Genomic DNA, 24,568 nt, shown 5'->3' with positions numbered 1-24,568 from the left:
TGGCAACAAAATTGCATAGTACATGTTTTCAAATTGGGGGCAATCGTAAAGGCAATTTTGTGCAGTCGGGAAGGATATGTTTAAAAAAAATTCTGCCCTAAGTTGGTCGCCAGTGTCGCGCGTCGGACCTGGGGGGGCCCTGACTTACCCTCGGCCAGCTCAGATGCGGGGGCATGAGACGTCTCTCTCATAGTCAGGGTTCGGGGTCAGCGCGAGGCTCAAGAATCCATATCCCACCGTCTACACAAAACACTCCCATACAACCGCTATCCCCAAATGAAAGAGGTTAGGTTTTTATAAATCAACATTGTATTTGAGCGGCAAAATGGACATTACATGGGGGAATGACAATAGAATACAGGTTGTTACATCCTAACTAGAATTATCATCAAAGGGTTCCCTAATCTCTCTCTGGGAAATAATTAACAGCTCTCTAGACCGACAGGCAGCGTGGACGAATTTAGGTTATTAGCGGACACATTCAAGGGTAATAGGAAATGTAAGAGACTCACAGCATGGTGTTGTCGGGGTATCCTGTTGATTGCAGGACGGTGCGCCGTGTTTCAAACAAACGGTGCCAGCCTGTCGATGTTCAAAGCGCGACATTGTCGTACATTTGGCTTCTCGACCGAGCGGTGCGAATTGGAACGCGGGCGCCGAAACGAACACACGTCCAGCTAGGTCAGAGGTCGGCGCGTAAGAAGGAGGAACGAGGAGCTCGGTCGCCGGGGGTGGGGGGAACTGTAGCGGATCTTTTGCGCGTTACGTTTGACCCAGCAACTAACCTGATAATTCCCGCTACTCAAGTTGGCAACTGTAGGATCTTTGCGCCTAAAATCTGTTATATGACACACGATATCGGAACACGTATTATAAAGATACTAATATTTTCGCATTTTGTCATTATATTTATCACAACAAATGCAGGTGCATTAACACTTGTTCCGATAAGTTAGGAATTTACTAAAAGTGTATCAGGAATCAGCCTGCAAACCCGTTTTTAACCGGATTACCAATAATTTGAAGAGATTTTTTAATAAATGAGCAATACTCATTTTACTCCGAGTAGTATAGCCATCTTGTTGAATGAAATACACGGAGAAAATGAGTACTGCTAATTTATTAAGAATCTCTTCAAATTATTTGTAATCCGGTTAAAAGGTCCATAACGAATGATTTGATATATTTCCTGATAAACTTTTAGTAAAATTCCAATGTATTATAACGATGTAGGAACACGTGTTGATAAAAAAAAAATCTCAGGTGCAAGAACACTAGATAATCAATAATTTGAAAATATTTATAAATGAGCAATACCTACTCATTTTTTTCCGTACATATACTATTGTTAAAGTACTAGAGAATCGTCCTTTATTGGGTAAGGAGATAACCGGATATTCGTCACAGATAGAGGTGATGTGTTGATAAGGTGACGGAGCAGATCAATTTAATGTAATAATATTATATAAAGTGCCTACAATATAATATCACTCTTACTGGCCTCTGGAATCAGGGTGACTGATCTTTTAATGATCGTTATTTATTGTTACTTCGCTGGAAAATAACAACTGTTTTTGAACTGAAGCTATAAACCTTCGGAGAAATATTACATAACCTTTTTAATGCGATCCACTTCGGCGCACAACACTCGGAATCGGACGAAATATTGCAGTCCTTTCGCAGATGACGATAAGATTGAAATTGAAAAAAACATCGTCAAAATGCATTTTTTAGTTTATTTTGTGACGATCAAGCAAATATTAAAAAGTTTTCCGATTAAAAAATAAAGAACTTAATTGACACATTACACAACAAAACCATATCCGAAAAGAAGATCGCAATTGGGAGATTTTACACTTCAAGGCATTTTCATTGACCCGAGACTATTTTTTTAGGCTTATAAAATGACAAGTCAAGATGTGTTCGTCACGTATATTTTAATTGAAGCATCTATAAGATTTCTAGAATCCAAATTTAATAATATTACTAATCTCCCCAAAATCTGCATCTCGTTTTGAATAAATGTGTTTTCACATGCGGTATTAGATTCTGAGTAACAAGAAACTTGGATCAAATATAAGTTTATTCCGAGAATTTGACTCCAACTCTTTGAGTCTCAGAGTATGAAAATCCAACAAGCTATCTCTAGCTTACCCATCAGCTTTGGTCGATCTGAAATCTGAATGTATGTTGCCTTCGGTAAAGACTTCCCAAAACAGAAATCATCCAAGATTATTTATAGTTTTTATGTGAAAAAAATCACCCATGGTAGAGATTTAAAAATAATTGGACAAAACTTTGATGAACATTATTTCCACCTCTTTGTAGTCTGTCCAAAATAAATTTTGAAAACCGAATGGAACGGAACGCATTAGAAAAGGATAGCCATTCAAAGTATATGTGTTTACGGGTGAAACAGCTATATTATTATGAAGTCACGTCGTTTCTGTTTGCTTGCAGCAGCCGCGAGCATTTAGCAAAAAGCCTTGTGAATAATTGTATTTAATGTTATAATTATTGATTTTTGAGTACATACAAATGGAAAGATATTCCATACATTTTTAGTGTTTGTTTGACAATGATTTGTGCACTTCTCAAAAGCACAGAAAGGCATTTTTTTACAAAAAAAGAGCTTAGAGCGATGTGTTTATCTGAATTATGTCAACTGGACCAACTTCTGTGAAACCACGCGCGTTGTCTCAATAATCTATCTTCTCGTTTAATTCATCTAAGATGTAATGTAGTTTTTAACAATAACAGTACACATTACACAGTAGTGAATGGTGGAAGAAGTCGGAGATGCCTGAGAAAGAAATTATCAATGGCTATGCGTTGCGAGATCCACCAGTATATTATTAAAACTATTCAATTGGATCGAGCTTAGGCCTAGCGCGCACCACGATTGTATTTTTTGCGACAGTATTTTAAAATCGTGCTATAATAAATCGCAAAAATAATACTGCGCGCATCTTGTTGAAAAATTGCGAAGAATTGTTCATTCTCAACATGGATTTCGTACAAATTTCTTGTATTGTTTTGCTTCTTCGGAAGAGGAGGAATAAAAGAACACATAAATACTGGTCTCATCCTTTTACAGCAGAAAGATATGTTAAAGGTTTCTTTTATCTGAAATACAATGATCTTCGATAATATCCAAAAAAATTCTTCGGCTATTATAGAATGACGATTCAGACATTTGACAAACTATTAAGAATTGTTGGACCTCAAATTGCATACAATAATACTAGATGGCGGAATGCAATCTCAGCTGAAGAAAGTAACTAAAGTTTTAAAATAGCAACTATTTATTTGTCGTATATGCGCGCACATACTTACTAACTTATACGTTGCATTTTTGCGACAAAATTATCGCGGTACAGAAAATCGTGGTGCGCGCAAGTTATGTGTTCTTTTATTCCTCCTCTTCCGAAGAAGCAAAACAATACAAGAAATTTGTACGAAATCCATGTTGAGAATGAACAATTCTTCGCAATTTTTCATCGCGATGCGCGCAGTATTATTTTTGCGATTTATTATAGCACGATTTTAAAATAGTGTCGCAAAAAATACAATCGTGGTGCGCGCTAGGCCTAAGCTCGATCCAATCGCGACTGCGAAAAAATTGAACATTCGGATAATATTAAGTATCTTGGTTTAACAGTGGATTGCAAACTAAAATGGGAACTTCACATAATTTCACTTGCAATGAGAATCCGGAAACAAATATACATTTTTAAAACGATTAGAAACATTATGTCACTTAAACTACTAAAAAATGTCTACTTTTCCCTTTGTCAAAGCATTTTAATTTATGGTATATCGGCATGGGGTGGTGCCGCAGACACATACATCAAGCTACTTAATATAGCTCATAAAGCACTTATTAGAACTATGTTCAAAAAACCATATCTTTATCCCACTGAAAATCTTTTAATTAAAAATAAAATACTTGATATCAGGAAGCTATTCATAAAAAAAATTATCCATACAAAATGCATAAAATCGTCACCTTCACACATATCTCACTCCCAGAACACTAGAGCTAAATCTAACAATCATTTACAAGTGCCAATAATTAAATCCACTCTTGCTAAAAAACATGAATCTTACCTCGCACCTTCCATATTCAATATTTTCTTAAAAGAAACACAACATACAACTCAAATCAACAGAAAATGTACATATAAATACTTTAATACGTGGCTAATGAACAAAAAAAGAAATTGCATTAACAAGTTACTCGCAAACCTTCCATGCTAATTTTTATATGACATATTAAAATGTTCAATTACTGTTACATATGAATGTAATAATTTATATTTAGATTATTTTATCTAGGTAATCTTTTATTTTTTAATTACGTTTCTTTTTCCTGTATCTTGTATTTTTATTCTTTTATTATTATTGATATATGTAATAGTAGATACTGCTACCCGGCTCAGAACAGAAATTGTCTAGTGAATCGGGTAGCGCACATAATTTGTAAACAAATATTGATGTCAATAAACGCCCGGGTTACCGGTAATAAAAAAAAAAAAAAAAAAAAAATTGAATAGTTTTAATAATATACTGGTGGATCTCGCAACGCATAGCCATTGATAATTTCTTTCTCAGGCATCTCCGACTTCTTCCACCATTCACTACTGTGTAATGTGTACTGTTATTGTTAAAAACTACATTACATCTTAGATGAATTAAACGAGAAGATAGGCTACTGAGACAACGCGCGTGCTTCACAGAATTTGGTCCAGTTGGCATAATTCAGATAAACACATCGCTCTAAGCTCTTTTTTTTGTAAAAAAATGCCTTTCTGTGCTTTTGAGAAGTGCACAAATCATTCTCAAACAAAAACTAAAAATTTATTGAATATCTTTCCATTTGTATGTACTCAAAAATCAATAATTATAACATTAAATACAATTATTCACAAGGCTTTTTGCTAAATGCTCGCGGCTGCTGCACGCAAACAGAAACGACGGGACTTCATAATAATATAGCTGTTTCACCCGTACACACATATACTTTGAATGGCTATCCTTTTCTATTGCGTTCCGTTCCATGCTAGACAGGCTGTTATATGTAGCTACTTCATCTATTCAAACATCGTTATTGGCAATTCTTTCGCTGTGAAGCTAGAAAATGGAACGTGCTATATATTTTGTTCGATTAGTATGAATATAACGCGTCTTTTCGTTTATGTCAATAAATTACATGGACTTAAATTCGACTTCGTATTTCATTCCGGCGTAGTGATATTATGTTAAGTGTGGACTACTTGTCGAGTTTTGCGATCGCAAACATACGCAGACTAAATTTTATATTTTCAAATTTTGAAAATCAAAAACTCAAAACTAGATCAGATCCTTGTGGTTCCCCTCGGAGTGACCCACTGGGAGTGATTGAAGTGATATGACGCAGCTCTTCTTAAGCACAATAGAGCACGGCAGGAGATGATTACCGATTATGAACTGCTTTATGACCCCGGGTTCCTTAGGCCCGACACGCGTTCGGGAAATTTCACTCAAAAGAATTATTACCTTTTGAAGTTTAGACTAGGTCGTGTCGCGCATCGGTTCGCAAATTGGCGACCTACCGCATAAACAAAACCCTATCATTCTATGGACCAACGATATTATACGAATATATTTTATTATTTGGATCTCGGACTCGCATGTTTTTCTATGAAGGTTACATGGAAACTTTGTGCGCACTAAATATTCGCTGATGGTGACAGCATGCGAATAAAAATTGCTGCACTGGGCTCGCACGAGTATTGTTGCAATTTAAATTTTTATGTGAAACCGCACAAGAATCCCAACTGCTATCAACCGTCTGGAGCTAGTGAGACTATGGCATCCCCGATTCATTATTTTTTTAAGTTAATGTTCACTTTCTATGATAGTACTACCCCTAAGTGTAGCAGAATGCATGACTCTTCCAAATATCTCAATTACGGTTCTTGATTTAAACAGGGAGTTTGTCTCAATACTATAAACAGTTGAGAGAATCCATCACATTTCTGAACTGTTTTATGTATCAAATGGTTCCCTCTCAGTTCTCAAGTCATCAGTTATCAAGTCAAAAAACTTTAATTTTCTTACTTAATAAAGATACTAATTAAATATTCAAAACGCACCCGACTGTATATTTAACTTTGTATGTGCTTAAAGTGAACACACGTAAGAGGCGGCAAGTTAATCCTACTCAAAGAAAAATGTAATTACATGAGGCAGAAGACTTGAGGATCAAATTGTTGATTGTCTCAAACAAACTTACAACCATACGAGAAGAGGAGACTATATTATTTTCTACGTTAAGAGTCCCACTAATCTCCAAAATTGTAAACGAAAAGTCATGATTCTATTAAATAGTTTTAATACAACTATTCGAATAATTGTTGAGTGGGTCTAATTACAATTTCTTCTAAGTAAACAAGATTGAAACTGAGATAAAATGATTATTTTTTCTCCATCGTAAAGCAAATTAAAATGCCAAAGGTGATGGCAAAGTAAAGGGAACGGAAAGGATTCAAGGTGGGATGGAAACGGAGCATTCAACTGAAAGAACAGAAAGTGTCCATTTATTTTTCCTTGAAGGTGGCGCTTGATAGAGCACCTCGCATTTGAAAGGTTATTGATAAATTCACGAAGAAACTGATATGCCCATTGTCCGGTTTGACAAGTATTGGTAAAGACAACGGTCATGAGTCGAAAATTTCAGCGTACTTGTGACTTGATACTAGACTATCCACTAGAGGTGAGGCGTATTTATCGTACCCAGTAAAAGTACCGGGTATTTCAATGCGATACTTTGTACTTGTGACAGATCTCTAAAATACCTGGTTCCAATAAATATAATAAAACGGGGAATCGAGCTCCCGTAGAATATTTGTGGGGAATATGTGGGCAGAATTCATGCGAGTTCATTAGAATTCTGAATCAATCCTCAGGTCGGTATTAAATACTTTTGAGTATTTTGTCACCGGTATTTTTACCAGGTATTTTTTTGTACCTGTACTCATTGTACCCAGTAACGAAAAGTACTCATAGGATCCACCTCTACTATCCACACAGATATTCAAATTGATGGACTAGCTAACTAGGGAAAGGGGAACAATCCAAGTGGCGCAAACCGCGGAAGGGGCTTGACCGTGTCCCTTTCTGTTGATTACCTATAAATGAATCTGACAGTATACAGGCAACTCGCATTTTATTATCACCCTTTAGTCCGCGAAAATAAAATCTGCTTACGAAATACTAGTTCTATTTGCAATGGCATGCAATTTGCTGGCTGCGTAAAAACATAACTACAAATCTCAAATTGGGTGAATCAAAGTTTGGGCTTGTTTTTCAAAACTGAATTTTGTTACAACCATTTAGTTAGACACTTTTACAAATGTGTTATAATATACCTCACTCATTTTTAGAGTCGCTACGCAACCCGATTTTAAGGGGGTTTGTTTTTTTTTTTCATTCCAACCCTGCGCAGAATTGAATTACGAGTCTAAATTTAAATGATATTGCTAACCGTCACTATGCAACCAGAATCTTTAAGCACTTTGGTGTTCCAAACTAGTTCGAAAACTTTTGGTCTGCACAAAGAATACACTCAAACGTGCCATCTTTAAAATTATTTTTCTGTGCCTACATGCTTTCGTAAAATACCAAAAATATTTTTTGTTACGACATACCTCGTAAAAATGCCATAGTTAAATAAAAAAACTAGACATTTTTTTCAAATCAATTTAAAGTGAAATCTAAAAAAATGAACTTTTAATCTAATTTAAAATAAATACCTTATCAACTCTAATCCAGATCACAAGAAATAAATTTAAGATTTTATACTTAATCAAAATTGCATTATGATAACATTTGAAGTGTTGAAATGTATCAATAACCCATAAATATAACTAGTTCACGAAATAGGAAATATAGCAGTTCAATAAAAGGTAATATTTTCTGTTATGATTGACATTTCAAAACGAAAAGCAATTAAAATTTTAGTTTGCATTTTAAGTACACAACCTTAACAAAATCACTACCATGACCAAAATGGACTAAATGTAACTACCTTGAAGACCTTACGAAGGTAACATAGAATAAAGATATTGTATGAAACCTAAGCTCCGTGGCTCCGGACCCAAAGACACGTTATCGAAAAATAATAAATTATTTTTAAATCAATATTTTAATATATTAAACGAAATGTTGTGAAAATATTTGTACCACATTTAGTTACCACGTTCAGTAGATTTCCTCCTTGTGACTTTACCTCTACTGAGACAGCATAATTTGGAATAAGTAAATTAAATTTGTGAGGATGGAAAATTTTCACAAATTTTATCAAAAACAAAAAATTATATAAAACGAAAAATTTACAAAACAATACATTTATAGCTATGGAGAGACGTTGTAGATATAAATCAAATCATAATAGAGATATAAACAATAGAGACATAAAAATTGTTCACAAACCAACAGAGAAATATTCTTTAATGGACCTCTTGTATTTGGTAAGTTCGCAACTGAACATATCAACCTTGGATAATACGCTATTGTAACTGGAATCTAATCACTGGAACTATAATTAATTCACCTTCATTAAAAGAGGTTAACTTGTACGTGCCTAACATGTATACTCGTGGGAAATCACATGCCCTTTTTTATAATCTGAAACCGAGAACTTCGCCTATCAACGGAGCGACTCAACTGCTTAACGATTCTGCATTGTTACTTACAGACAGTTCAGCAAATATCTTTGGACACATGTCACAAAATAGTAAAACTGCCCCATGACCTTTTTATACTTACATGTACCTGAAAATCGTAATCTGTCTCAAAATATCATACTTACTTTTGTACTTACTCTTTGTACCTCAAATTTGTAATATTCTCTGTAATATATTGGTGCAAAGCTGTTTTATGGAGAACGTAAATAAATATATACATAACACCACTGACTACGGGTAGTTGGGTCTTTTCGGCAATGGTGAAATATTTTATTTTTCGTAATAAGTTTATTTATTTCATAGATCAAACAAATATACCGTATCGTTATATTCAAGGCTTGATGAAAATTTAAACCTGTGTGATTTCATTTCAGTTGAATTAATTGTTTTACCGTCACACTCTAAATTATCTTGTATTTCATTCAATCTAAGCTTTAACATTGAATTTGTTCATTGAACAGAATTAAGTTATTCAATTTTGATATGTCGCTAATTATGACACGCCTTATTATTATGCTTTTGTCATGTGAGGCATGGTATAATTTTAAATGATCAATTATAAATCTGACAATCTTCTAAGCCAGCGTTTCTCAAACTTATTTTCTTCATCTCCCCATTTAAAGATACTTTTCTATAGCGCCTTAATATTATATACAGCAAATGAAAACATTTTGACAAACATTCTAATCTAATTCATTCTTCCGTTTAAATTCTAATTACGTTCATTTTGGTCAATGCCAAATTTGCAATGTTTTCTCGCATCAAACAACAGAGTTCTTCCTAATTGATTACTGTGTGCATCCACAACAAGGAAACTTTAATCGTAATATATAATTTAACTGACTTTTTGGTGCATTGTGGCCATGAATATTTCAGATGAAGGTTTTTTGAACATTTAGTTGTACAGAAAAATGTGATAAAATATATTTAATCGGGTTAAAATGTGCATTATTATTAATATTATTACAGAACCCATAACCTTTATTTTATTTAACAGCTTTTAGTGGGTGGTTTTTCGAACAAAACAAAATTCATAAATAACCAGTTTAATTTAGCAATATCCAAATAAATTATTGCAGTTGCTTATATAAGTGTTAGAGGCGTTGTCGGAGATCCTGTTGAGAACGTTAACAATTTATTTTTCTGTGTCTTGTTCTCTTTCATGTAACAAACGAACATACCTAACAAATTCACTAGATCCTTCAATCAAAAATACATCCGAAAAGCAAAAACGAAGACAACTTTTGGACAAAAAATTTCATTTACTACGGCATAAAACTTATCACTCTCCTACAAAAAACAAACAAATGAAAACACATTCAGAGCATTAAAAAATGCATTTGGAATAAGGGAGATACGAAATTAATATGACATTGCAACCCAACACAGACTGATTAAATTGAGATAGATAAATTACATTAGATTAGATTATATTAAAATTTCATAAAATAAAAATGAATAATGAAAATGTTAAATGTCTTCCCCAGCACGAGAAATACCAGAGGGGAAAACACTATGGAATACAATTTTATTAAAATAACATTAAAAAAATAATAAATAAAAAACAAAAGATAAAAAAAATATTTCGTTTAGATTTATTAGTATTATCTTCTTTAATGGTAAATTTTTGCATTTTTATATTGTTTTATCGAAAGTTACGTTCTAATTTGTATCAATATTCGGAAGTTTCACATTTTTGCAATGGCTTATTATTTTCAAGTGAAACATTCATTAATTCCGAATTTAAAATGCGAAAAGGTAGTTTTTCGTTTATTTTCACGCGGCTTTATTTAAGCAAAAAATTTCCAAGGTTTGTTTTATGATGCTAAATGAATCATTTAATTTAAATTTATTAATGAAATAATGCAAAATTTTAAGAAGTTAAATTAATTAATTATTTAGTTCAGTTTCAAGTCATATTTACTTGGTTTGTTGAGGAAAATGATAATTCAATTTATTCGTTTACTGTGTAGTGAACAAAGCATGCATATCGTAATGAAGGTATTATAATAGTGACGTATCAGAATCGAGGGATATCGTTCGGGGACATATTCTTCAGAAGGGCCCCGACAAAAATTATTGTTAAGCGAGAACTAAAAAGAAATCATTATCTGTTATTTCATAGATGGCGTTAATTTAATTATTTTTAAGAAAAAACACTTTTGCAAGTTATGCTTATATTTTAATTATATAAGGAATATGAATATAAATACATATTTTTGTCCGCAATACAAACTCAATTATTTCAAGAAATGCATACAAATACAATATTGCATCGAATTAAGACAAAATTAAGTTTGTTTACAAATGAAACTATTTATTTATATTTCGTATGTATGGGCGCAAACAAATAATCCACCAACATATTCTAAAGCGTAACTAGAAAAAAGTATTTTTTTCCTAAAATAATTAAATTACCGTCAGCTATGAAATAACAGATAATGAATTATTATACGATTAAGTATACCCTTAATCTCACAATCTTTAGTTTTGCATTGTGTACCTACACAGCGTAGTGTTTGTTTCATATTCTCAATAACTAGATACTATAAATGATGTTAAAGCGGTGATAAAATAAACATATTATTGTGATAACTTTGTGTCTTACCTGATATAAACTAGTTATAGTTTGATGGAAGGAAAACTTAAAATTATAATTGCATTGGTAGAAATATGATAAAAAAGACGGGTTGTTTCACAGATTTTAAACAAATTTCAAAGATGATTTTTATGTTCTGATTCAGATGAGGCGTGTTTCAGTAAGCATTTTACACACCTTGCTGTGTGTGAACAGTTGTGGGACCCGTGCCTGAACCCTTGGCAGCAGTAACACTGCGTCCCGTGTTGCAGGTGGGTACTGCGATGTTTCTGCAGGTGGATTCGGCAGTGGCATAGGTATTTAACAACCGATCGCAGCTGGCCCATGTTCTCTCTTTTGTTGAAGTAAGCCAGGGGGTACTCCGCCGACAGGGTCGTCATCTTTGCGACTTTGATGTCTGGGAAGCCTTGCGCTTCCAGATCATCAGCGACGAGGGCCGTCTCGATGTTTGGAAGGCCTCTTTTCACCGCTTTCTTCATATTTTCAGCTTCCGCCGAGAAGGTATGGAAGCTTCGTGCCTCCGCTTCTTGATGGGGATGGACGGCTTCGTCAATCCATCCATCTGGGGGCAGCACTCTCCATCTGCTTGTGGGGCAGTTGGGGTCTTACGGGTGGCTTGTAGGCCGAGGCTGGGCCTGCTGGGGCGCGACTAGCCCCATCTATCGGCTGGGGCATCTGGGGGGCGTTCATCGAAGTTGTGGGCGCCTCGGGCTCCTGTTTTGTCTGTTGTTCCGGTTGCGAGTTTTGTGGTGACGGTGCTGGGTTTGGCTCTCCTCCGGAGTTGATAGGCCACGGCAAGAATTCTTTTACGCCCTTTCTTCAGGTTTAATTTCGATATTCTTCTACTTTTAGAGTATTTTTACTGAGTATTTTTCCTTAAAAATGGCAGTTTTATTGCCGGCAGGTATAAACCCCCCACAAAGTAGCGACACCCGGCCGTGTTATAAAACACAAGCCAGGCAGAGGCGATAAGGATGAAAAAAACAACTCGGACGGCGGTCGTCTTCCTTTGCACCACGCGGCTGCTAACCAGTTTTCAATGCACAAAACATCCATGCAAAGAGCCCAGATATAAGTCGCTGATAAACTTTACCTTCAGAGTATTTTTTTTTTTTTTTTTATAGTGATTACCTCACAAGAGTCCCAACTGCTCCCGTCTGGAGCCAGTGAGACTATGGCATCCCCAATTGGGGGATGTTGTGAGGCTGAAGGTAAGTGGGGAAGGGAAAGAGGAAGGTGGGGAAGTACCTGGCTATTCAGATCTAGTCACTAAACACGGCTAAAGCCATTTGGAGCAACGTTTCAATTCTGAATGGTGGTCTTACAACAGGGCGATACTGGTAGTATCTTCCACTCTGAGAGTATAAAAATAACTAATAATTTCGGTGCTTTCAAACATTTTAATCGAGTATTCAATCAGGTAGGTATGAATAAATTCTCTATTGTTACTAAATGATGCAATATGCTAATCATTTTCATGTGTCGAAAAAACCAATAATATTTTTTAATCGGTAGATAATCATGATAATTTTTCTCGGTTATCAAAATGACCATGGGTACCGATTACACGGTATCCGTGACAATGGGAAACAAATCACAACTTATCAGATTAAAAGAAAAGTAAAAGTGTTATATATTAATTAATTGATTAAATCCGTAAAATATTTATTCTTCTTTGCTGAGTTTCTTGCCGACAATATGCATAGTACAGATAAAGTATAATTTAATAATATATAAACTTTAAACATGCCTTAAATGGGTTATTATCAAAAAGTAAAGTTGTATTATTTGATAATACTGTTTACCTGGTTTTAACCAAGATGTAGGTATCTACCGACCGAGTACTTTTTTTACCATGTTGGTACCTATTTATTTTGTTTTTATTTTATTTTATTTTGTTTATTTGGGAAAACCAACAGATTTTTTACATTCTTAAATAATCAATTTATAAAAAATACAAATAATAGGTTTTCATTATTTTTTATTTTTTTATATATACAATAATATTATTATTGGGTTTATAAAAACAGTTTATTTTTAAACAAGTTCTGCTGTGTAATTATTATTACGCGTGACAGCTGTTTCGCCCTCTGAAGGCATTATCAAACTGTGGGTAGCCCACTTACAGACGATACATTTATATTATTTCTAGGTAGGTATTTTAATTTCTATTACTGATTTCTTAATTGATTTCTGTGTAAAAATGTTAGAAATTATTGATGGTTATTACCCTAGTAAAGTTTCCCCAATTAGTGTAATGTTTAAATTTGACTGAATGTCTTAATGTTAGTTATTCCCAAACGATGACTCATAGGGTAATTTTAATAGTATAATTAAGTACTTCAATGTGCACTCGTATTTGCACTAGGTTTGAAGATATCTAGTAGGGGTGAACGAATTATATTGGTTTGTTCATTAATTAGAATAGCTTTCGGATTATTAGAATTTTTGTTAATTTCTAACTGCTCTAAAAGATTCAGTTTACGGCCTTTATTTTGTACGTGTAACGGAGTTGGTTTATTATTATCATTAAGTGAGTGATTTTCATCTAGGAGATGTTTGGCAAATTGAGATTGTATTTTATTATTATTTTTAAAAGATCTTATATGTTCTTTGAACCTAGTGTTAAAGGACCTGCCCGTTTGTCCAACATAAACAGCGTTGCATTCGTCACACTGGAGTTTATAAATGCCACTATTTTGTAATTTGAGTACCTTACTTTTTGAGTTTTTAAGAGATGATCCTAAGTTGTTATTTGTGCGGAAGGCAATATCTAAGCCACATTTTTTGAGGAAAATAATAAAATTGCCAAAGTCCTTAAAAATAAACTGTTTTTATAAACCCAATAATAATATTATTGTATATATAAAAAAATAAAAAATAATAAAATGGAGTTCTACAAATTAAACTTATTTATTTATTCATTTTATTTATTTATTCATTTTTGGGAAAATCAACAGTTTACATTTTTACAGATTGTACATAAGTAAAATAGCCAAAATAAAACCAATTACGGATTTCCTCCTTGTGATTTTACGTAAGACAGCATTAGAAGAAATAATTAAATTTATGAGAAATGTGAAGTTATAATTATATAAAATAAAAGAATTGTATAAAATAATAGAAAAAAAATAATACAACAAAAATAAAAATAAAGGGGAAAAAAAAAAAAAAAAAAACTAAAATTTATATAAAATAAAAGATTATCGATACATTGGTAACCATAAGAATACAAACAATATTGTGCATATAAATCATATCATAACCATAACCATAAGAAGACAATGTTGTGCATATAAATCATACCATAACAGGATTATAAATATATAAATATTAGAAACATAAACATCAGAAACATCAATTCAAGAAACATCAGTGAAATACTCTTTTAAGGTCATTTTATATTTAGTAAATTCGCAATTGAAGATGTCGATATTGAATAATATGTTATTGTAATTATTACATATTCTGTTCAGGCAAGAATTTTGTCTGCAGTTCGTTTTGCTTTGATCGATTTTAAACAGGATAGAAGACCGTGTTAAACGTGCAGGCACATTAAATTTAATATTATTTAGCAACTCTGGGCATTGAATATTATTATTAATTAATTTATATAGGAATAGAGCATCTGCATGATGTCTTCGTACACTTAATGAATCAATTTTAAAGTACGAAGCTGCCTCTGCATAATTATTAAATCTTACAAATGACCTGTAACAGAGATATTTTAGGAATTTGTTTTGAATTGCTTCGATTTTGTTTATGTGGATTTTATAGAATGGAGACCAAACAATTGATGCAAACTCCAGATGACTTCGTACGTAGGCAAAGTAGAGTTGCTTAATGATATTGATGTTATTAAAAAGTTTTGTGTTTCTAATGATGAAACCTAACATTTTAGCAGCCTTATTTGTGATTTGTTGTATATGAAGGTTATATTGAAGTTTATTATCAAGAGTTATTCCAAGATCACGAATATTTGAGACTGTTGCAATGTTGATGTTATTTAAAGTATAATTAAATAATGTTTTATTTTTATTTCTGGAAAAGACACAAAAAACTTAATAACAATAAATAGGTTTTCACTTAAAAATTTAATTACAATAACAAACTAAGGGTCCAGTGGGCAAAAAATATTTACAGAAAATACTAAATAAAGTAAAAATAACATCGGATATAAGAACACAAGTAAATTACAATATATCAATTTTATCCTCACACAACACCAATAATCACCAATATATGTATATACCTACAACTAAACTGAACAGATGTTTATAAAATGAATCACTTGTAACTGGACAGGGTTCATATCAACAACATGATAACTTGCAGTATGTTATTAATTATTATTTAATAATAGCTAAGGTATCTTTTTTAAATGTTCCTAAACTACACGAAAATATGTCAACATAATTAAAATTCTTATTGTATAGGGTACAAGCTCTGAATATAAAAGCGTTTTGTCTGAGATTAGTAGAACATTTTTGAAGATGAAAAAGTGATTTATCAGTAGTTCTAAATCTTGGGACTCTAAAATTAATCTCAGACAAAAGGGGCGAACAATCAATAAGGCCATTGATAATTTTATAGAGATATATTATATCTGCGAAGTCTCTTCTAGTTTTTAATGGCTTTAGTCCATAATATTCCATCGAGCTGTTAATCCCGTAGTTACCAATATTCATCTTAAAACTTAAATGATTGACAATTTTTTTTTTTGGATGGCTTCAATGCGCTTTACATAAATATTATATTGAGGATTCCATACGGGAGAAGCAAATTCAAGATGACTGCGAACATAAGAAAAATACAATATTTTAAGTGTTTGAATATTATTGAATTCTTGTCCAATACGGAATAAGAATCCTAAAATTCTAAGGGCTTTCTTCCTAATCATATCAACATGCGCCTCGAATGTAAGTTTACTGTCAAGCAGAACACCTAGGTCACGAATTTGTGTAACCTTTTTAAGTACTTTACTGGCTATGTGGCAGTTATGTTCAAATTGAACGAGTACTTATTATTATTTAGGTAACTACCGACCGAGTACTTTTTTATTATGTAGGTAGCTACCGAGAGAGTACTTTTTTATTATGTACTTACATTTTTTCGTAAAGAAAGCATAATTTAATTGACAGCCCTGCCATCGTTGCCACTATTAAATTCCATGTGCCGATAAGGAACACAAGACAAAATTTAACATTTTTCTGTAATACATGCACAAACAACTATCAGACACACTCACTTAGTTTACCAATTGGTTGCATGATCTTGGCAACAAGTTTGGGGGTATTATTGAGATTTTTACTCAATTTATATAATTAAGTGTAATCTCTACCGGCACTTTGTTGAATCCTCCAAATACAGTGGCATTGGTAATGTAGGTATATTGATTTGTCTTGATAGTATTGTTCTAGTTTCAATATTATTTTATATTTCGGTTAATGTTTTACAAATAATGTTTTGTGTTCGGTAATACAATAATTGTTTTAATTTAGCAAGGTTTCTTAAACTTTTTATGTTACTTCGTACCGAACTACAATAATTTATGTTATCACTTTGTTTTAGTACTTTGTTCACTTTGGTATATTATAACTGTATCTTTTTTAAATCCAAACGAAATTTCCAATCAAATAATAACCGTTTAGTCTATTAAAGACTGTCAGTACCATTTCGAGCGTTCCAACAATTTTCATTGGTCAAAATATAATATTAATTTTATTGACATTGCAATTAACATTTGACGATTACAATTTAATAAAATGTTTTTGAACTTCTATAAACATAAGATTACTGTCGTAACCTTAATGTGGGTTAGATGGAAAACACTAATATATTATTATCAATATTACACATTTGAACTTGTGCCTTAAAATATTGTAACCATATAAGATTCTTTAAAACTGAAAAGGTACCTACTCATACGCCTTGTGAGAATTTTTAAGCATTTTCTTTGAGTTTTCCCGAGAATGCGTCACAAAATTTTAAAAGTTACTTATAAGACACGTATACTTAGATAAGCTGTTTCAAACCTTCTTATCCACGAGAACGGTTTTTGGTATATTATGGAAAAATTTTAAAAAATGTCTTAAGGCGAAGCTTAATGCCAAATCACTATTTTGATTAATCTTTATAACGAATTGGTGTATATTATGAATACCAAAAATAGATATGCGTTAGATAAATTAAAAGTTTTCCTATCGCTTCGCTTGAGTAGAATACAAATAAAAAAATAAATTACTCAATAAAAAACATAAATGCAAACTACTAAAAAATATATTTTTTCAATAGAAATGTATGAAAGCGTTAAGGAAATAACTTTTTAAAAATACAGTATTATATCTAAGATTATCTGTGACAGTTTCACTTGACTAACTTTTTTGCTTTCTTATAAAATTATTTACAAAATGAATAAAAAACAGTTTTATGCTTGAAATCGTACGTTTTTAGACTCTGTTTGTCAAGCGATTTTAATGCCTATTACCTACGATATAAGGTATACCAAGAATATACAAATTTTTGGCTTGTATCTTCCTCTTAAGTGATCGCTTGGCATAATGTGCCAAATTCGTAGATCCTAAACATTTTTAAAAACGTTTTGAGCGATCGTTTGCCATAATGTGCTAAATTCGTAGATCCTAATTTTTTTAAAATTGTCTTGAGCGATCGTTTGCCATAATGTGCCAAATCTGTAGATCCTAAAAATGTAGGATAAAAGGTTTAATCAAGGTGGATTAAATTAAATTAAACTGCAGTTCAATGTTTCCATATTAATATATTGAGGAATGACATTAATTAAATCGAAAAGCGAACATCCATCGCTCGAATAGAAACTACAACGAGTAGATTTTTCTTACCACGCTTCTCGCAAATGTAATGAACTAAAAATATCTATTTTTTTATAACTGTGATTATTTTTCCAAATTAATTAAAAAAACTGTATTTTTTATCACTTAATTGTTTTGAAATGGCGTAAATAGGGAGCTGTGCAATTTAAATATAGTGATGTTTTACGAATTCAAACCATTTTCTTTTAGTTTTTCCGGGTGAGTACTACTAAATTTGCATAACACTTGTAGGTAACATATTGTACAAGCCGTTTCAGACCTTCCCAAACTACAATCAAGCGATGGATTTTTCTACGGTTTGACGTTTGTAAATGTGTAGAGTGGCTATAATGTAGCTTGTAGCGATATCAGCAGCCGTGGCGACGTAAATAGTGCTCTGCCAGCAGTCTCGCTGGTCAGTATTCAAGAAGCTCTCGTTATGCACGGGCTCGAGCAATACTCAACACTCTCGATCGGTAAATAATCGAACTTTAATCACACCAGTTAATTAATTAACAAAAATTGGATAACTAGAAAAAAATCCGATTAAAACTAATGAATCTCGTCAAATCAGTGCCACTTCTCGTAATCTATGTAATCAATACCATTAATCTAACAGTTATTTAGATTAGAGATCTCACAAGTGATTAATTAACTACATGAAACATCAAAAGTGAATTAATATTTTACTGTGTTCAAAAATTCTTTAATTTGTTTTTAATGCCATCATTACATTAGCGGGAATACACAATTCAAAAATAAAATATACTCATAGTAAAAGAAAAGCGCGTGAATTATTGTGTACAGATGTTGGTTGAAATACTTTAGAACTACGCGTGTTTGATACAATTTCAAATTTAAAACTATTTGTTTACCGGCGGAGAGACATGGCTTAAAATAGTTCTTCGTTGATACCGTGACTGAAAGTGCTGAAAAAGCTCAGGAAATATTTTGTGGAGTGATAAAAAAATAAAATACCACCAATATTTAATCACTCCGTGAGAAAAGAATTTCTTGAAACGACGGTAAGTCTGATTTTCAAACTATCTAAAATCATTAAAATCTAAATCTAGTAGTTTATCTGATCTGTCATCTTAACGAACACTTGTGAGTTCCTCTTTCGTTTGACAGATGATATTATACAAGTTGTCCACTTTACCACCGTTATCGTTTTAAAATAAAACAATTGACTAGAAAATGTAATATTTTTCTTTTATTTATTTGACAAGATAATATTTGGAATTAGAGATTGGGAACGCCCCAAGAAGATAAAGAACGATCAAGTTAATCGAACACTTGAATCAAGCCTTTTCAAGGGTTGAAATAACAGAAAAGTGTGTATGAGACGATGTTTGCATGTGGATGAAGCAAGCCGTTTGTACTAAAGCAGATTTGTTTGGCATTTTATACATTTCAGCCTACCCCTGCAATGAAATGTAAATTATCTGTAAATTTGTTTGTACGTTCCGTTTCCGATTCAAGATGGTAACCGTGTAAATGGTTTAGTAAGAAAAATGTTTTTTCGAATGTGAAATCGTCTTTATTTTTCAATATTATGGTACCTACTTGCCTGAATAAAATTTGAAAAAAGAATTGACATTGAGATTCTGATGTTTCTTGGACGCATTGAATAATTCCTTGGTATAAATAATAAAAAAATACATAGAATAGTATATTATAATTAACTAGATAGATTTTTAATTAACAACCTACTTGCAAATTTTATGATTTCGGAGTAAATTTTGGTTTTGATTTATTAAATGAAAGAATTAGAAGCATACTTTTTTGAACGCTTGGTCTTCTGTCTTTGTAATTATAAATGTATTTAAAAAACTATAAATTATTGGTATTTGTATAAATATTTGTAAGTAATAACCTGTTCTTATAATGCGCCCTTTTGAAGTATTTATAATAATTTGGGCTGTTAACATTATCTTTGGGTAGTAATTTAAGGTTAAAACATTACCCAAACTTAAATATTTTAATTAATATCAGAGTAAGTTGTTTCCAATAAAATAGCAGTATAGTTAAACAAGTTTATTAATAAAGTAAGTTATTTTCAATAAAATATCAGCATAGTTATACAAGTTTATTAATATAGTAAGTTATTTTCAATAAAATAGCAGCATAGATATACAAGTTTATTAATATAGTAAGTTATTTTCAATAAAATAGCAGCATAGATATACAAGTTTATTAATATAGTAAGTAATTTTCAATAAAATAGCAGCATAGTTATACAAGTTTATAATGGACGGAAGCCTCTGCCCTGAAGAAAAATGAGTATTTCTAATTAATTAAGAATCTCATAAAATTATTGGTAATTCGGTTAAAAACGGGATTGCAGGCCGTGTCCTGATAAAATATTAATAAATTCATAATATATCAGAAGTTATCTGCAGTCCCATTTTTAACCGGATTACGAATAATTTGAAATGATTCTCCTTGTGTTACGTTTTATACGTTCATGAGGCATGTAGTTACGTCTGACTAACTAAGCTAAATATTTATCAATTTAAATGTAAAAATGCCACTGTAATAATTGCAATCATCAGCAAACCGCGACTTCGTGTCGAAATCGTCATTTGTGTTCAATAAATAACATTAAACACCGCCACGGTATATGACGGCAGTCGTTTCTCGCTGGCGATAATTGCATCACTGTATGCATTCATTGCACTGGGAAAAAGTCCCGACCAGGTTAGGCAGATGCCGATTAGCACTGCCAGTACTTCTAGTAGCTCACTGTTAGCTGTTAGCTCCTGGGTCCGTATGGCGGAAGAACGAATGCCAGCATTAAGTACACTGGCCGAGTTTGGATTGATTACTGAGGGAACACCGCGGCACGATACAGGATGAGGATTTTAAGAACGATCAGGTGAATAATTAAAATAAATAAGAATAAAATGATATTTAATCACTAAAAAATAAGATTATATTAGTTTACATAAGTTATTTTGTACCCAGCGTCGCTCGAGGTTATTAATGGTTTTGAGGTTGTAAATTTTAGTGTACCTGAAAAGTGGGTCAATTTTTAAAGTGTAAATAATATCATTCTAAAGAATTGAAAAAGTATACTTTAAAGTGTAAATAATATCATTCTAAAGAATTGAAAAAGTATACTTTAAAGTGTAAATAATATCATTCTAAAGAATTGAAAAAGTATACTTTAAAAAGTTTTTGTATCACTTAATTCAAGTACTTCCACCATACACAACTGTATACCACATTGTTACTATTAAAAAAGTACATCATATCGACTTTAAGTCGCTTCTATATCTCATTCACTACTGTATATCAAATTGTTACTATTAAAAAAATACATCATATCGATTTTTAGTCTACTCTATATCTCATACACTACTATATACCACATTGTTACTATTAAAAAAGTACATCATATCGACTTTTAGTCGCTTCTTTGTCGCATTCACTACTGTATATCAAATTGTTACTATTAAAAAAATACATCATATCGACTTTCATTCGACTCAGTATCTCAATCCAGTGCAGAGATAATGCGTTAAGTCTTTCTCGAGCATCCCCGCTAAACACTCCCAACACTTTTAAGAACAATCTTCAAAATTTTAAGCCGAATCGGTCCTGTAGTCCATAGGGGACAAACAAAGAAAAAATCATTTATTTAAATAGATTAAAAAAAAACAGAAAAAGAAAATTAAGAGATGGCGCAACTAGATCAATAATTGAAAATAGATGTTTAATGATAAAAAAAAAATTATGGGTTGGTATTTTTATTAAATAATAAGAAACATTTTAAGAACAGATAATATTATGATCTTGGTCCGTATCACCTCTAATATTTTTTTTTTGTTACTTCAACGTAACACGTAGTACGTAGGTAACTGAAGATTTTTTTGGTTCGTAACCTGTCGTTTTGGAAAATTGTGGGACATAACTAAGCTTGTTATAATTATTTGATGATATATATTAAGGTTAGCACTAATTTTCGAAAATGCAGACTCTTGAAAACAAAATTCTTTAAAAACTGAGAAGTGAAAAAGGAGTAATGCTTATTTAAAAAAAATCCTGTTTACAAGGTGACAGCATGCCATTTACCAATAAACTATCATATTATATATCTTATCCGGTTATTATATAAGGACGAAATGCAAAAATATTAATATTTTTAAGAACTCGTGTTACGATTTCGCAAAAACACATCCAGCAATCTGTAAATTTATTCGTTAAAGTTCTGCAGTCCCGTTTTCAACAGGAACACGAATTATTTGAAGAGATTTTCATTAAATTGCTAATATTTTATGTCAGTGTGTTTTCTCCGTGCTTCATATACAAATCCTCTATTGATAAAAAGTCTACCAATACTCTTACATTAATAGTTTATTTTGTAATTGGTTGTTTAGCTGACAGTTTCAGTTCACAATGACCACACTGTAGTCTATAATTCTATTGAGATAACAAGTCCATAAAATAACAAGTGATCGTAGAAACAAGAATAATATAATTAACATTATTCAATTTAGTAACGCATCATTTTGTAAGGTATTTATTTTTCCTGTCGTAGCAGGGAATTTAGCGATAAGGCAATCTACAACACAAGCCGTTTTAACTTATTTGCAATTACGCATCTCTAGACAGTTGTTGAATTGTTAGACATACTTCGTTTTTTAGACATACTTAGTTTAAATATGTATTTTTTAAATTTCTGTTTAGCATTGTTTATCTATTTATTTATATATTTTTTTGTTTTACCCTCTAAATTTTTATGAATTCTCATAAGGATATTGCGCATTTCTTTCATATCTCTATTTGTAAAATAATATTCTTATGTATGTATTTTCCCCTATTTATAAGTCAAAATATTTGTAAATGTTTTTAACTGCTGTTTAAGTCAATTCGTGAGAAATAGTTTGGATGCAGGTGAATTCTCTAGTTGATGTTTTGTTTATTCTTGTCAATTGATATCTGTATCTGTTTTTTCTATTAAATAAAAAAAAATAAAAAAGGAGCTATATGGACGAATTTTTTCACAGAAGTTGAACAATTTATCATATTTCAAAGTTGATTTTTAAATTCTGTGAAGGTTCTATTCAAGTTCTATCACTTTTTTAGTTTTGTGAAACAACTGGCCAATAATGATATAATAACAGAACTTGAATAGACCCTTCACAGAGCTTGAACTTAAACTCTGTGAAAATTCTCTGAAACAACCCATCCTAAGTGCTTCCCAGGTGTATTCGAGCCCTTTTTTATGATTTTTATAGCAAAATATCATTTGGGTAAAACTAGTCATTTTAAACATAATTTTAAATCATTTTTAAATTCAATTCGTTTCAATTTATAAGTTTGAAGCATTACAATATTGTTCATTTTAAAAACATTTATTTATTTTATTGATACATGATTTAGAGAGTACATGTGGTTTTTTGTGATATTTCACCCTCCATGCTGTGTTATTGCGGGTGAATTTTACTGTTTGCGGACATAGAATCTATACATTACTATAATATAAAAAAAGAAAAATGATGTTTTGCTAGCAAGAAGAGGATGGAGAAGTTAGAGAATTATAAGAAAAATTTGAAAAATTTGAGAAATTATTAGTAAATATATCACACTAATTGATTATATTATGTACATACTATACCGCTGAGTTAGGGAATAAGGATATATTATGTTTTGTCTGAAAGGTGATTGAATTGATAGAGTGTAGAATTAATGGGTATTGTAGTTGTAATGTATTCCGTGTGTAAGGAATCTATTTCGTAAGTTGTTTTTTAAAGAAATGAGGTTGACATTTAAAAAGTATATTTTGAGATTTTAACGGCCAAAAGTGTTATAGTGATTTATTTTTTGGTAATTATACCGTGCGGCGCTACCTCCTTCTTTAGTATACGTTTCGAACAACATTACAGTGTTCATTACCAGGTCAGATATATATACAAACTGCACAGTATATATATTGTGCAGTTGGTATGTTCCATTTTAAAATAAATAATGTAAAATAATACACGATTTTGGCAACGGTATGTCCTAAAGTGGGAATATATTTTACCCGGTCAAATTTCGTGGCCTGGAAACAACCAGGTTCCATCTGCCTTTTGAATGAAGCTGAGCAACTGAGGTACAAAGTTTAAATCCCAAATAAAATGAAGAACTTATTGTAATTGAATTTTATTTATGTTTAACAATATTTTCTGCAAAAATCGAGGGAATGAGCTGAAGTACAACGCGAACAAAAAACCATTTTTATCCAAAAATATTTTTTCTATTTCAACTAAAACTAAATGCCTATAAAATTTGCATATGAAACTTTATAATAAAATATAAAAATTATGTTGTTTTTAGTACTATTTGGTCGTAGATTGTAAATGAAACAATGCTCATATAAAAAAGTATTTTTATAATAGAACTTTGTTGCATAATTATGTGCG

The 24,568-nt window shown here is 31.8% G+C and overlaps 1 protein-coding gene across 2 annotated transcripts in view; it reads left to right on the top strand.

The window, feature by feature from the left end:
- The window catches only part of LOC149420053 (organic cation transporter protein-like), a 141,399-nt gene that overhangs the window by 54,933 nt on the left and 61,898 nt on the right, over positions 1 to 24,568 (top strand). The window contains exon 1 of one of the 2 annotated variants that reach the window (XM_089637457.1): positions 18,591 to 19,183. The exons of the other annotated variant lie outside the window; for it this stretch is intronic. The gene's annotated coding sequence lies outside the window, so the exon portion shown is untranslated. Of the gene's footprint in view, positions 1 to 18,590; positions 19,184 to 24,568 lie in introns of those variants that run through there. 2 annotated transcript variants of the gene reach the window in all.

The sequence above is a fragment of the Hesperophylax consimilis genome, chromosome 11, assembly GCF_061612785.1.
Source record: "Hesperophylax consimilis isolate HC1 chromosome 11, BYU_Hcon_1.0, whole genome shotgun sequence".
In the NCBI taxonomy this organism is placed as follows: domain Eukaryota; kingdom Metazoa; phylum Arthropoda; class Insecta; order Trichoptera; family Limnephilidae; genus Hesperophylax; species Hesperophylax consimilis.
Note: the sequence above shows the minus strand (reverse complement) of the source record. Positions and strands in the feature narration are given on the sequence as shown.